Below are 16698 nucleotides of genomic sequence, written 5' to 3'. Positions count from 1 at the left end.
AAGTTACATAGAGATTGATTACATAATCAGATCAATAAAAGGGAGATCATAAAAGAAAGAAAAAAAACTCTGTAAGTCATGTCCTTTCGAAGTTAAATGCTTCTCATCTTAAGCACATTTAGATTATAAATGTAAAAAATATATAAAATAATGCATTATATCATATTTTTATTTATTTTGTTATTGACATACTTACTCCATCCGAAACAGATTATCAAAGCCTGGAAGGGTGGACCTCACTATTTTCGTAGATTCTACAATCTCTAAATAAAATTTAGAAACATTATAAACTGTTCTATACTTCCACGTCAAAATTATCTAAACATGCAGGAGACTCAGGTTTCAAATTCTGAGTTGGGATGTGTCTGACTGATAAGCCCAATTGAGGGCGAACCATTTTTATTCAATTTTCACCACAAACAAGGCACAGTGCCACTTTGAAGTAGGAGGCTATTATCGGGGGCATAAGTTGCAGGGATATTATGAAGGAAGTTGAGCAGCAAGACATTACTTCACATTACACTTGAACTTCTGCATGTCAGTACAGTGGAGAAAGCAGTATCCCGGAAGGGAGTTCGAAAGTCTAGCAGTTCTGAGGAAGAAACTATTAGAGTAGAAGGTCTTCTTACACCTAGGGATCTCTACTGTGTAGGGGTGGAATTTAGCTGCATGTCGGGTTTGTCGGAGGTATTAACGTCTAGGGGGTACAAGTGGTTGTAGTTCGTCAGAGAATTCACCATTAAAGCAATTGTGGAACAGGCAGTGTTAGACATAAGGTTTTTGGTTCTCGTGGCTCTTGTGACTTGCGACAATCCTCTCTCCTCCCCCCTCTCTCTCTCTCTCTCTCTCTCTCTCTCTCTCTATATATATATATATATATATATATAGTAATAATTGTTTCATAAGAATTAACACAACAAAGTCAATAATTTGTACGATCGTTTCGGAAACGATGTTTTTATTGTGATAGACATTAAGTCATGGACAATAATTTTGACATATAGTTTTTTTTAAACAAAGTCTCCTTATCAGACAAAAGTATTGGGTGGGTTTTTTTATATATGAAAGACACCAAAAATACACCTAGCATTTTTTAAGTGAGGCAGATTATTTATCTAATTAAACGATCAAAGGGAAATAATTAGTGTTTACTCTATTTAGATTAAATAATAGATACAGTAAAACCTTTAATAAGAACACAATCAAAGTGTCTCACTCAACTATGCCAAACCTTCATCAAAAAAGTATTAGTTATAACAATAAAAAAAAAACCTTAATAAGTTTCAAAATACAAACACAGAAAATATAGCGGGCTGTAACTGTAGAAGAAAAAATAAATGCCCTCTACAAGGTACATGCAAAATAAAAGATGTAATTAAAAGGTAAATATATATATATATGTATATATATATATAATTCTTAACTTTTATTAAAAACATATTATAACCTTATATTTAAGTCAAATTCAGATTTATAATTTTATTCTACTTTTTATTCTCAACCCATATTACTTTACTTATCAACATTAACATGTAAATATTTTCCTTTTTATTTTAATTTTTTCCAGTTACGTCTGCCTTACTTAAAAAAATGCTACAACACTTTTGGAACACAAGGAAGGGTACGAGGAAACCCCGGTTTGGAATCGTACAAGGTTATTTACGCCGTTTTCTTTTTAATCATTCCCCCTGATTTATGCTTTCTGTTTTTCCCATAATGAAATCAAAATAAATACAAAAAAAAATAAATACCGCGAAAACGCTATTATTACTATTGTTTTCCTTATGTTTTTTTTACTTAGTGTAAGACGCAACCTGCGGGACTTACCGGTTATAACTTCCGGTTTTAACGACTCTAACCGTGAAATCTAACTATTCACTTTATTAGTGCTTTCAACTCAACATTTATTTTTACACAAATAATTCATTTTTTAATATTTATGATTACAACGCAACGATACCGTGAATTCACTTTCAATACACTTAAATTAAAATTAAAATTAAAACAAATAAATTCATTTAGACTTCGAGAAAACAAAAACAAATTCCTTTAGAATTCGAGTGTGATGCGGGACTACTGAAACTAAACCAAAACAAACTTCGCAGCGGAATAATATTTGACCAAATTCACTTTTTAATTAATTTATCACGTTTGGGGGGGGCGCTTCCGCCTCAATGCTTCCACTTCCAGCCACACCCCCATCACAGGCACCGTTCGTATTGCATCACGTTCATTTTGTTACCACCCCCAACCATACACGCCTCTAAAAACCCGGGCAACGCCGGGTACCCACGCTAGTATTGAATATTATGATACTGTAAACCCTTCCCCTCTTCATTTATAATTATATTTATTGAATGTAAATAGACGAAGAAAGTCTACTAAATCATTTAAATAGAAGACGATTTTTAAACTATTTCCACCGTAACATATATGCAATTAACATTAATTAGGCAAATTTGACCCAATTATCATATTTAATGCAGACGAAGTATCGCAAATTAGTGTAAGTATGCAGAAAAATTGCGTTTAAATAATATTTAAAACCTATACTTGATATGGGTGTGTGATTACTTTGTACTTTCATCTAACAATTTAATAAACAAAACATCATGCAAGACTTATATTTTATCAAAATATCAAGGTATCCTCTCTACGTAAACCCGAGATTTATTTCAAAACGTGGTGAAACTAATTTTTAAATAGCGTTAATATATATATAGCTTACAAAGATCGTGTCTTCGGATCATCTTGTCCGCATGAAATAATTTTTCGCAAGTTTTCCGTACCTAATTGTTGTTTATAATCGACGTCGGGAAAATTGTCTTAGTTTGTTTGTTTTTTTTTTGCGTGGCAGTCTATAAATTTATGGCGCAGAAAAAGCGCAAATATTTTCCACTCAAACTCCATTTATTTGCAGTTCTGCATTTGGATTACGCAGTTCAAAAACTAATCAGAAGGAGACGAAATTAAACATTTTAACCAGGGAAGACTATAAAACCGCTTGGTACCAAATTAGTCAGCCTGATTGGACTAAATTTCCAGACTGTTTAATTCTAACAAAACTAATTTAAAACTCCCTTTACCGTAAATGGGAGGTTACCACTACTGGAAATAGTAGCAGAACAGTTTTAGCAACTTGGTCTGCGTTATTAACAATGGTTTGAAGACTACTATAGTGTCCCATCTATTATATTTTACCCAATATATAGTAGTGACTTGCACTTTAATAAATACTGTGCAATCAAAACAAAACGCATAGATTTCACTACTATATTTTTTTTTACAATTTAGGCTTTGTCCATACGCATAATGAAAACCTAAACATTTACATTTCTAAATGTATATTTGCGCATGCCTATACAATTCTTTTTATTTCAATTTTTATAATTTGCCATCCACAGTTTGTATCCCCTGGAGTGGAATAGGTCACTCATTACTTTGTAGATGCTTTTATAGTCAAGAGTTCAACCTTTCCCAGAAGGTACATACAGGGCTTCGCCTTCCCAAATGGTCACCCATCTGGTACTGGCCAGGCTCAATGTTGCTTAACTTCGGTGATCGAGCTACTTTACCGGCTAGAAAACAGTTTGACTGTTTATGTGTGTGTATGTTCCAAATTTCTAATTGTAGCTCTTGTGTGTATGTTCCATATATTGACAGAAAAATTTGATAGACACCATTCTTTAAACAGCCTGAGAAGGTCACTTTACATTGTAATGATATATTCATGCATGGAAGTGAATAAAATACAGAGCAAACATAATACTTTATTAGGCTGGAGGCAAAACGAATGAAATAGTCCTGTCAATTTATACGGATTTTTTTTTTTAGATGTAAATTAATATTTTCAGTTATTTGCATTAATCTTATTTTAATTTCTATATGCCCCAATCTTGAGCTTGTGCGTCTTTTCTAACTCTAGAATCTGAAGAATACTAAACGGAATAATTTTCAAAGTTGGACGTTGCTTTTTCTCATTTCCCCAGTATTTACTGCTTAAACGTTGATTATATCCCCAGTTTACACTAGAATTAGAAATCCTTCAAGGTTGAGGCGCGTTTCTTTTTGTTCCAATACAAAGTGTTCCATCTCTTTAAGATATAAACAAAGCTTTTATCTGGCCCTGTCCTTACCTTTGTAAAATAGGAACACACGTGTTTTCCCACATCGTAAATATTATTTTCTAAACACGTCATTAAAATTATAATCGGCGTTCGTTGACGTTGCGATTTTTTCAATAATTAACTAATAAGAATTTATTGAAGAACTCTGAAATTTAATATAATACAAACCCAACTCTTGCGTTTTAAACTTTAATTCAAACAAGCATATACACATTTCATAAAATCAGCATTATGTTCAACAATTTATCGCAGAATATCCCTTCCTGTCTTGGGTGCCTCAATAAGAGCAAACAATCGACTTGATTGAGAAATGTGCGATTATCCAATTTCGATGGCAATAAGTTCAGGAACATCTGTTCATATTCATTTACTCCCGGACAATGTGGTGTCTCCCTGCTTAATATTGAATAAATATATTTTTTTACTCATAATTAAATGTAACATTAATCCTTTTAAACTATTTTTGCCACCCAAACTAACCCTGTCCTCGGGCAGCGATAAATCGTACTGCCCGTAGTAACGTATCTTAACTAATGTTTCTTGCACAAAATATGCTAATGAGACTTAAAGTGTTTATCTATATATATATAAAAGCGAACATGTATGTATGTATGTATGTATGTATGTATCTGTCTGTGTATGTTTGTGTGTCTGCTAAAATCTTTCAGCAGACAGAACAAAAATTCACAAATTTGGTCTCATATGAAAGCCTCATCATTCGGCCGACAAATATCGAAGAATTGGCCAAAAAACGTTAATTTTTTTTACCGTAAAATCGGCACTTTTCTACAGGGGGTCAGACAAAAACCGTCCTCTGATGACAAGACGTCATAACCTGATTTAGTTTAAATATTAAAAGAACAGAAACAATTTCATGTAAATGTTAGCTCAGTTGGTTAGAGCGTTAGCTCATTATCTAAACATTTGGGTTCGAATCGTGGTGTGAGATGGCTATTTTCTTTTCGATTTTTTAAATTTTAATATTGAAGCAGGGTTATTTAAGCCATTTTTCACGTAACGTTCGTTTTCTGTTTTTTTTACTTCGCTTATTCTTAGATTTTCATTAACACCCACAACCTCCGACCGACTACACACACCCAAAAACACCCGGGTACCCACCGATTTTTTAAATTTTAATGTCGAAACAGGCTTATATAAGCCATTTTTCACGTGTTTTTTTTTTGTTTTTTGTTTTTAGTTTTCAGATTTTTAAAGCAATTTCAACGTTCGTTTTTCTGTTTTCTTTTTTGTTTTTGTTTTTTCGGTTTTTACATTTAACATCGTTCGTTTGTCTTACGTTAGTTTTTTGGTGTGTTTTTTTCGATGTTTTTATTAACCCCCCACACCGCTCGGGTACCTCCGCTTTATTTTTTAGATAAGTTTTAACGTTCGTTTTTCTGTTTTCTTTTTTTACTTCGCTTATTCTTAGGTTTTCATTAACACCCCCCAACCCTGCCCGGCCACACACACTTCTAAACACTCGGGCAACGCCGGGTACCCCCCCTAGTCTATTATATAAAACTCACCTGTCTGTTTAAATGTATGTTTGTATGTCTAACTAAAACATTTGACAGAGGCGGCAGATTTTCACGAGATAGGTATCGTTTTGATGCATGACCCATTGGACGACAAAAATCGAAAAATTGGCTAAAAATATTAATTCGTTCATTCTAAACTGGGCACTTTTCTACGGGAAGGGGTTGCGTTTTTTCGCCGATATTTTCTAAAGTCATCCCCTTTTTTCGATTGACTAGCTTAAATATAAACCTTCGCCACTTCCGGTTTGACAATGGACGCAAGGCAAAGACGTCATGTTTTATTTTTTCATCCATCGCGGTACGGGTTCGAGCCTGCTTGCTTACTATGACATTTTCTTTTTTGCTTAACACACACCTCAAACAGCCGGGCAACGCCGGTCACGAAGGCTAGTAAATTAATACAGAACTTTTAGAAACTTTAACAAACAATCATATTGTATTGCGCATTTTTATGTACTTATCGTATTTACTTTGATATAAGTTTATAGGTTTTGTATGCATATATGTATATATATATATATATATATATATATTTTATATATATATTTAGTAATGTGATTGATAATTTAAAATTCAAATTAGAATTAACAATTAAAAATCTGTTTAATAAGCAGGAACAACAACAAAGTCAACAATTTGTACGATCGTTTCCGAAAAGATGTTTTTATTGTGATAGACATTAAGCCACGGACAATAATTTTGACATATATTTTTGTTTTTTAAACAAAGTCTCCTCATCGGCAAAAGTATTGGGTGTTTTTTATATGTAAAAGACACCATAAATAAAACTTGCAATTTTTAAGTAAGGCAGATGTATCTGGACAAACTTAAAATAAAAAAGAAAATATATACTTGATAAGAAAGTAATTTATTTATTATAAGCGGCAGGGAACCAGAAACTTGTAAAATACTAATGAAATTATTTTCTGTTTTAGATGCTGAGTGTGTACCACTTGACCTGCGCCAACGGTATTTACCAAACGGACAATCAATTTACGATCTTATCACTGCGTCTAATCTCGATGGAATACGTTCACTAATTGATCCGTTAACACTCCGTAGTCGTCATAAGATTGTATGCAAAAAGGTCTGCACTAAAACACTTCTAGGGCATGCCTGCGAACTCTGCTTCTGAGACATCGTGAACTATCTCTTGGACGAATGTGAAGCTGATAATTCGGAGAGTTACATTCGTAGTAACACGTGGTTTTCGCCCTTGCGAGACTCCCTTAATAACCTGGATGCTCCAATGATACTTTTATTGCTTAGTTGTGGAGCTGTGCCCGCCGAGAGAAGCGAGGCCAACAAATATGCCTGCTCCGTTTTGAAGAATCAATATTCTTGTATATTCCCGATTCTCAGAATCTCCATGTATGAAATTCTACGCAGGAAATTCGCAACGGAAGTTCCGGAATTATATATTGGGCAAGCATTTTGGATTTTAATAATGCAGGAATATTTCTAGAAGCGTCAGAATCTGGAGAAATGAAAACTTGCTTCCAAAGTGCATAAACCCAAAGGAAACTTACGGGTCTGGTGAGGATACCTTGTTAATCGACATCTTGAATGAGAAGAGTATTTGTGTAATTAAAGAGTATTCCTAATATAACATTATGTTCGATGTCTGGATCTGTGCGAGGCGACGTTTATATTACATGAATCAGACTTAGAGAAAAGTGTGCGATGTTTGAGTAAGAATATTTCAAATAAACCCCCAGAATAACCTTCAGACAGATCACTTGTGAGGAACAGGTCCACATGCTGTTGGCTTGTGATGGCGACATTTGTCTCCAGACATTGAATTATTTTCTGCGTTTCCTTCCTCCATCAAGCAAGGTCTTACATGATGCATTTCTGATGGTCGCCCAGCATCCCCTTCTTCAGAAGGACTTTTTCAAAGCGATTAAGATACTCGCCGTATTTTTTGAATTACCATACTTTCATTACGATGGACTATTTACACTTTACTCATGCGGCTCCTCCATCACTTTCCTGGCGATCCCTCAAACCTGCTGAATCTCTTAAACAAATTCTAAACATATAATAGAATTTAAAAAAAAACATATCTGGAAATCTGGTTTCTTAGTTGTCATAATCAATTTCATTTTATCGTTTACATACATTTTCTTAAACGTGTTCTTTATCTTCTACTAAGCCTGCATCGATTTGACTCTAAGACTAGCAAAATCCAAAAGCTTTGGACTAGAGATTTCATTTCCGAGGTAATAACGTGCCATTCTGAACCTTACCAAACGACATTACTTTATTTGTCGATTGAAGAACCAACCGCATTTCCTGTTGTTTTTGTAATTGTCGCTTGCACAAAAATATGAATTGCACAGATCATATAAAAACACCCCCCGTACTCGGTATGCCTCCTCTTTATTTAGTGCTTGGTCCAAGTCTTGGCATTATCTACTGCCAGAGCCTGATTTAGGGTCCGAGACACTTAGGCATGGAGCTGGTAAGGGGAAGTGAGTGTCGCGGGTCCTACTAAACTAAAAGCTAGGTTTTTCAAAATACTTTATTTGAATCCCACACTAAGACACTATCACTATAATACCTAATTCTTACCATGAAGCTTATCTCTTTAAAATCTCCCCAGCATATATGACTGCTTTATTTACAAGATCTGGAAAAAAAAATTAGGTGGTAAGGCACTTACTGATATGCGCTATTTTTTAAATCGTATTTCTAAGTTTAATTAAAGTTTTGTTTTTGATTCAATTGTAAAGTTAAAATACAGAATCGGTACAAAACACCATCCCTTCCCCATGTTCAGAATGGCGTTTTAAATAATAACGTTAATTTTTCAGCACGGATGAATAAGTGCACTAGTACCAACTATTATTTACAGAAGAAAAATGTGTATACAAAAAAAAAGGTATTTTTATATTATCATAAATGAGGGATATGATGATAGGGGGCAAGTTAAAATACACCCAAACAGAAAGAAATAGCAACTAAACAAAATACTTGTGGGTACAGGTTAGTGAGGGATCCTCCAAACCTACTTCTAAATATGGAGTGCCCACCGTCTTCTAGTCCCAAAGGAGGGAATGGGGGACCTAAGGGCGATATTTCGAAAGCAAATTAGATGGAAATGGGTAGCATAGGGAATAGATGGCGTCTTCCTAGAAAAATATACGTATAGGGGCAGTAGACCGGGGACAAAACAAAGACTGGACTGGGCATCTTTGGAAGCTCTCATAGTGCCGATGAAAAATAAAATCTGGGACAGGATCAACTATCATACTTGCCCTAGTCTAGCACCTAATAAAGTAGTTTCCACTCGAAGTGGTTAAAACCTAACAAAACCTACGCTAATGAACTTTGCTCGGGGCTTGGTTCCGTAGAACCTTTGCACCGCCTGACCAATATCACTAGAGCGGGAAAACAAACTTATACCTAGCGCGTCGTCGGATGCACAAACTAGTGATATGCACCCGTCTATCAAAGTCTATGCGATGTAATCTATTCCAATCGCACCTTATCTTCACTTTAAGCAGATGCTTAAAGTAAGACACCAGATCCCGATCCGAAACAGATTCAACCTCAGAGAAAATGTTAAGACGTGAAATCACGTCACTAACCTAGCTACAGCTAGGATCGCGAGAAACACAAACCGTGTTACCTCTCCGGCATTATCCCACATCTTCCGTACTTTGCTGCAAAGAAAAAAGGCGTGATCCCTTGTTTTATCCTCGTCCCCCTCTCAGCGGGGACAAAAGGGAACGCATTCATCTCTCTTATAATTCCTGGCAAGAACGCTGAAAAGTGGCAGCGCATTCCGGACAAGCCTCCATGTCAATAAACATTCAGAATTATTTAGGTAGCACCAATTGCACTGAGAGAGGACCTCCTCCCTCGACATGTGCAGCTGCTCAGCCAGCGGATCTTTTGTGGTCCCCACCACTAAATCCCGATATAGTCTCCTCCTAGAGTGCAAGGTCACTGGACCCCGGCAATGTCCTAAGGGCGGCTCTGCATCTGGAGAGGAACCGCGATTCCTCCACCAGTCTTTTGTTACTTTTAGCGGCAGTGGCGTATATGAGTCGTGTGAAAGCTTGCTCCACAACTGGTACCCAGTGTAATTTCTCAAGTCCGACTCAGAAACGCCAACCTTTCTGCGTGCTTGTAACTTAATAGGCCAGGCATCCCCAAGCCTCTCTCGCTACGTTTGTGTACAGACCTGTCTATGGACATATGGCTCCGAACCACACACCGAAAATCTTTACTGAGCCACCCGTCCAGCCAAACTGACCTGGAAGAGCATTCGAGCCCGAGCAAGCGTCCAACCGCACGCCAACGGAGTTGCTGCGATTGATTACGGCCCATGTGACTTCTTCATACTCATCGACCGTCTCCATCACCGCTTTAATATCGTTACGCCGTGCAACGAACACGGACAACCTGGCAAAATTGCCGCCAGGTAGAGCTATTCCGCACAAGACTGGTGTAGCCGCCTCGTTACTTTAACTTGCGCAGGAAGGGCTCAACGCCAGGACATGCAACATCGGACAACCCTGGCGCACCGACCGAGATACCCCAAACGACTCCAACAGCCTACTGTTTACTTGTACCGCTACCACAGTATTACGATAAAAACAGAGATCAACTTGTGAAAGTCCGGACCAAAGCCGGCGGTCTCCATAACAGATTCCAAGAAACCATGGTCGACCCTATCGAACATTTTGGACTGATCTAAATTGATCAGCGCGGCTCCTGTTTCGTCTTCTACCCCCTCTAAGATCGTTCGCACCAAGTGCAAGTTGTTTTGAATCGATCTCCCCTTTACATCCCAAGTCTGATCCGGTTCGATTAGTTCGTAGATAACATACAGTCGGTTTGCAAGAACGCGGGGCAAAATCTTCAACTCTGTGTTTAGCAGAGATATGGGCCTATAATCATCCAAGTCCTTCCCAGTATCCCGCTTTCCTCAGTAGGGTGACCACTCCTTTAGTAATCTGCCCAGGGATTGATCCCTGAGCAACCAGTGATTAAACACAACCGCCAGAAGAGCAAAAAAACATGGGCAACGGCGTCAAATACAGTTCGTAGGGCAGACCATAGAGCCCTGGAGATTAGTTATGACCAACCTGCCTCAACGCAGTAATGACCTCAGGCTCCGTTACCATCCCATCACAGCCAGCTGCTCGAGCCGCAGTAAGGCTGGCGAGCCGGCTTAATAGCTACCAAACTCCTGACTGTGGAGTCTGGTTAGTTGGGTAAAGTGCTCCTTCAAATGTTAACGAAGCCCATTGCAAATTTCTCGAGTCGATGCGAGGGTACGTCCTTCCAGGTTTTTCACCTTCCGAATGTACCCATCCGAGCCGCGTCTTAAGACGGCCTGACGCTCAACAGCGTCAACGTTCACGGCTTCGTTAGACACTCATTTTAACCTAGCCCTAACTACTTGACCTTCATAACGCTTGTTAGCCAAGCGCTGGAGGCCCCCATTATCTAATGCTTTCTCTAGGGGATCCCCACCAGCCTCCGCCCGGGTCAGCCTATCATCTAAGTACGTTTTCGCCCACGCCTTGTTAAAGCGAGGTTTAGCTAGTTAAACAGTTGGTATCTTTGCTAGTCTAGTTGCATCTTCTGTTGTTGGAAGAAAGGGACCCACATCGCAAAACTCCTAACTATATACCTTGTCGGTATATTTAGCTCCACTAACATCGCGAGCATTTTTCTTTGTAGACCCCAACTAGCCTCTCCTTCTCTTCAAAGGTGGCCAGTGAGACGATCATTTCCTGTAACCTCTCCAGAGTAGCTGGGGCCAGATTTATCTTATTCCCCTTCGTCAGACTGATATTTCTCTTTGAAGAACCTTTTATACTCCTCCGGCGTACTTTGTGACTGGGGTTCCGAAGTTGGCCCCTCTCTTCCTGTCTCTTTTCTTTACTTTTAAGTGCTGGCCACTCCTTCTCACTGTTAGAAGAGCTTTCTTTGTTGACCAAGTTTTCAGCGAGTATCAGCTCGTTGACTGCCATTTCCGCAACTCTTTGTGCTCCTTTCTTGGGCTACTCTGTACAGACTATGAGGTCCTCTTCTCTCTAGCCCACTCCTCCCAACCAGCTAATGGACGGAGGCTTCTTCTTCTGGGTACTGTCCAGCTTCCTCTCGGGGATTCCCATAGCCAGCTTTTGAGGCTATCATGGGATGAGTTTCTCGCCTTGGTTGAACCGCTCGCAACTATTCCGGACACTGGAATCTCACTGGACATTTCCAGCGGTATGCTTTCATCTAGAGTGATTCCTTCCGCCAATGGTTTACCTATGTCGAATTTTGGACCCCCCGGGCGAGCCCTGCAGTGGCGCTGTGTACTGGTGTAGTATTCCCCATCTCAAAGATAAACGCAGCAGTCGACTCCGTTGGTCTGGGTACTGCGGTACGACCGAGTGTGGTATCTCCCAACAATGGGGTACCACCGTATGTGGTACCTCCCGAAACTGCCACTGGAGCACCACCGGGTGATGCGCCCCCCAACACGATCCCTATACCAGAGACGCTCGTCATTGTGCCAGGATCAGCGGCCTACCCCCTCTAGGTGATGGCCCAATGCCCGACCGTGACCCGCCTCTTCGAAACTTGTGAGACATTCGCTTAAAAAGGCACGTCAGTTTTCCCTAGACCTACCGGCTGCTTAAGTCGAGTTATAGAAAAAAAAACAATGCTTAAGAGAATTCTCTCCCAAAGAAAAGGGTCGGTCCCTATAGCCAACAAAACAACCCTTCAAGTGGTTAAGTGGGTAGTCACTTAACTTTTTAAAAATTAAAGTTTTTTTATGCTGTAAGAACAGATATTACACCTCGATCTCAAAAAATGGTCAATAAAATGCCTACTCTTCTGCACTCTGCATGCCTCCTACAAGTAGATGACCATGACGTCTTGCACCTGATAAACATTCTGGCAGGTGCCGGAGGCCGTATTGATGCAGTCAGTGAATTCGATGTTACCACACTAATGATACTGCAACGTAAAGGTCTTATTAGAAACCCTTTAAAGTTCATCTCCTTAAACTGTCTTCATAAGAATCGCATCAGCCTTACAAAAGATATTTCTGAAACTTTTATCTCGTTCATAAATTAAGAGTTTGTTATCAAGCTATATACAGCTGAAAATCCGCCGTGACGTTTATATTTTGTATTGAAGCGTTAGTATAGCGATCTCAAACTTCTAAGCCATAAAACTGTTTGATTAAACAGAGTTTTAACAATGCCTTTTCGTACACGCTATTCATAAGTCCGATGAGTCTGTATATGAAATCTCATCAACATTAGATATTTTATTGCATTATTTATTGCGGACTATTATTCTCATCTCTATTTTTTTTTCACGACTTTTCGCCCAACTATTCCTTTGGCCTTCGTCAGGTGGTAACCGCGACGGATAGGAATTTCGAATCTCCTAACTGCATTCTCAGCAAGCACTGCCAGTCAGGAGATTCTAAGTTCCTATCCGTCGCGGTTACCACCTGACGAAGGTCAGAGGAATATTTGGGCCAAACGTCGCGAAAAAAAAAAAAGCAAACAATAGAGACGATAATAATAGTTCGCAATAAATAAATTAATACAAGTCATCACAATAATGAATTCCAATTAAAATAATTAGATATTTTTTTCTATTCAAAAACTTACATTGGATGAAATCCACGTGTTTTATCTGGCATTTGCAGCATTGTTTGTTTTCTTAAAAGCTTTTACTATTCATTTTATCCGCAGAATATATTTTTACATGGCTTTGTGTCTATTCTTGGATTCTTTTTTTTTCACGTCCAGTGTCCAACATAAGTCTTGGTAATTCTTAATCTTATATTCCTCAAAGACTCGTCTGTCAGAACTCTTTAATTTAAACACTTCCTGAACCTCATGAAATTTCCCTATTTTACAAGGCAGGGTCTTTCCAAAGATCTTATTTAATCAACGTGGGCAAGATAATCCTTTACTACTACTAATAATAATAATAATATTACATTTGTTTTACGAGCCATAGTATATTTTCCCCATCACTATGCATCTTGTAAAAATAAAAATCAAGACTAATAATACGACCTCTATGAAAGCAAACCCTTGATGTAAGACAACCCCTGATTAATTAGCATAAAATATTATATACCAACAGTACTAGAATTTAATAAAAATACTTGAACCTATCGTCATCAAAACAAAACGATCTACTATAAACAATATTATATGTGTATCGAATACTATTTTAAAATGCCTAAAGTAATACAATTTTAAATGTAAAAAAAAAAACTTCTTACAGAACAGTGTACTCAATTATATTCACACATTTATGAAACTCCATGCCATATAAGGTTAGCATCTCTTCAAATTTAGAGCCGTAATCAAACATCGAGTGTTCGATATTTTAATCATTGTATTTCCTACGTTTACCGATTCTCATTCCACATTTTTCTTTTACACGATTTTGTTAATTCTTTGATTTTAAATTTTAATTTAGAAGCTATCATTCCTTGAAAAATGGCTTGTAAATTGTTAATCAACCCATCGAAGGAGTCTTTTTCCCGGGAAACCCTTGTTTCCAAAAGCTTAATCGTATTATATTGGTGCAAAACCGTCATATTTTTTTTATAAAGTTAAACGTCAAAAAAAAAAAAAAAAAAAAAAAAAATTTGCACTAAACTAATGATTTTAAAGTTCAGTTTTAACCTGATTTTATTTCCTTTTTTATGATTCTTATATACTTCCGTTATCGGATTAAATCCCAACAATTTTAAAGTTCAGACCTGGCTTTTTTTTATATTTTGAATAAACTTTCTCGTTATCAGAACAAAACAAATAAAACAATGCGAAATCTATGCGAACGTATATGCTGCAGGAATAACCAAATCCTCATCTAAAAAAAAAAAAAAAAAAAAAAAATTATCTTGCACTATTCTAAATTATATCATTTATGAATGTAAAAATTGCACAGAAAAAGCTACTATAGGCAAAGAGTTATAGAAAAGTTATCCTCATTTGTCATTGCGATTAACGACTTGATGGCGATATTGATCATAAATTATACTAAGTATTATTTCATGAACAAACTTCTAAAAACTGCATGCCTATTGAACTTTTTTCTTCCTTCCGACTACAATATATTGGTATTAAAGTCCAACCGGAATAAGATCTTGATGAGCCACCTCCTTAAGTAATCGAATTCACTCAATTCCCACATGTACACTAGCACTCATCCTCATGTGGCCTCAGGCCCTTTATAAGTGGCAACTCCTTTGAAAAAGAATTAAAAGTAACTGTCCGACGTATCTTGTTTGCCAAGACTTCAGAATGTCATTTCAGTTAACAGGTCTAAATCCGTTATACGTCAGTGGCTCGCAAATCCAGAGCTCGGTTGACTGGAATGGCACTATAAGGTAGGGATAAATCACCTTTAAAACAAAGATCGATTTAATGTACGATTAGAATTAAACATATGTCCAGTCCTAAATTTTAAATAGGTTACGACAAAAAAGACACACCGAAAACAATACTGCGGATAATGCTAGCCAAGAAAACAAAATTGCTTTAAAACGAGATTTATTATAAAACTAGCGGGGGTACCCGGCGTTGCCCGAGTGTTTGTTTCCGGGACGGGGGGGGAGATTTTAAAAATGTTATGGTAGGTAAGTAGGAAGGATCAAACCCGGAGTCATGAGTAAAAGTAGGAAAATAAAGTGTGAAAAAAAAAACAAAAAAAAACATCTGTAATGTTAACAGTTCGGCCACCAAGAAAAGTCCATTCCAGTTGTTTAGGAAAAAAAAAAAAAACAAAAAAAACAAAGCGACTACGATAAGTCGGCGCGAACGTGAAAATATAACGTGAATTGTCCAGCGCGCTAACCACTACGCCACAGAGCACTGCAGTTTAGTTTATTGATTTTAAATAACTTCACATGAAAGAACTACGAAGCCAAACCGGTGTTCTCTTCTCAACTGTTCCTTGTGAACGATCCCCAAACGGTGTTAAGTGATGGCAGGGGGAGGAGGAATTTATTAGAGAGAAAATATTTTACAACTTCCATTGATCTTAACCGATTTTGGCCGTGACTTCTCAGCAGAAAAAGTATAGAAATCTAAGATTATCGAGGAATTTGAGAAATAATAAGCCTATAACACACCTCAGATATTGTTCTGCCGTTTGTGCATATTATATTTGCATGAAATATCTTGATTTTTAATCCTATTAAGGTCAAAATCAGCGGGAAAAAAGGAGTTCATTTTATTTATATAGAAGAAGAAGATATAAAGATGTGTACACGGTAGAACGATTAAAGTGCTTACAAGAAAAGTTTTATTTAAAAAAAAAAAATTAAATCAATTCACGTAACTTGATTATGTAGTAAAGTTTATATTTATGCTGTGTAGTCGCCTTCAGCCTCAATATGATTGTGTATGCTGGGGCTTGTGATAGGTTACAGTCAGAACTCTTTCTGAAGCTATACCTGGGACTCTTTGGACGTGTGGACCGACGCCGAGTCCTGCGGCCACACGACTGCACCAGGAAATCACCACTACGGCATTCAGGTACATTTTCGTATTAATTTCAAGCAGACTAAAGAAGCGAGGTGTCATATGGCCCTGACTTGAAACCACATCGTAGCCAGAAACTTGTCATCACTGAGCAATTCGAAGCAATCCAATAATTCATTTGTGAGTGGTGGCAATTGTTCTGTTAGAATTGTTCAGCGGCGTATCCTTCGACTCACTACTTGAACATTGCGTCACTTTCAGGCATCTATCCCTCTTGGGATTTTACAACACTGGTCAACCAGTATATGGGCTGGAAAAAAAAAGTTTCTACTGCGTCAATTTCATCGTTGCACCCTGAAAAGAAAACCCACGCTTCCAGCTTATTAAATTGTTTTATATATAAAAGCCTAAAGTATCAATTTTTCAGTATTCGAAAGCTATTGCAGGTTTGTTAAAAGGTTAGCACGTTTTTACAGTATAACCATGTTGACTAGTGCCCTTAAGATAGCCGAGAATAAGCAACGTTGGACCTGTAAGTACTAAAATGGGTGACCA

Source organism: Euprymna scolopes, chromosome 30 (assembly GCF_053919585.1).
Source record: "Euprymna scolopes isolate OS-2025 chromosome 30, ASM5391958v1, whole genome shotgun sequence".
NCBI lineage: Eukaryota > Metazoa > Mollusca > Cephalopoda > Sepiida > Sepiolidae > Euprymna > Euprymna scolopes.
Note: the sequence above shows the minus strand (reverse complement) of the source record.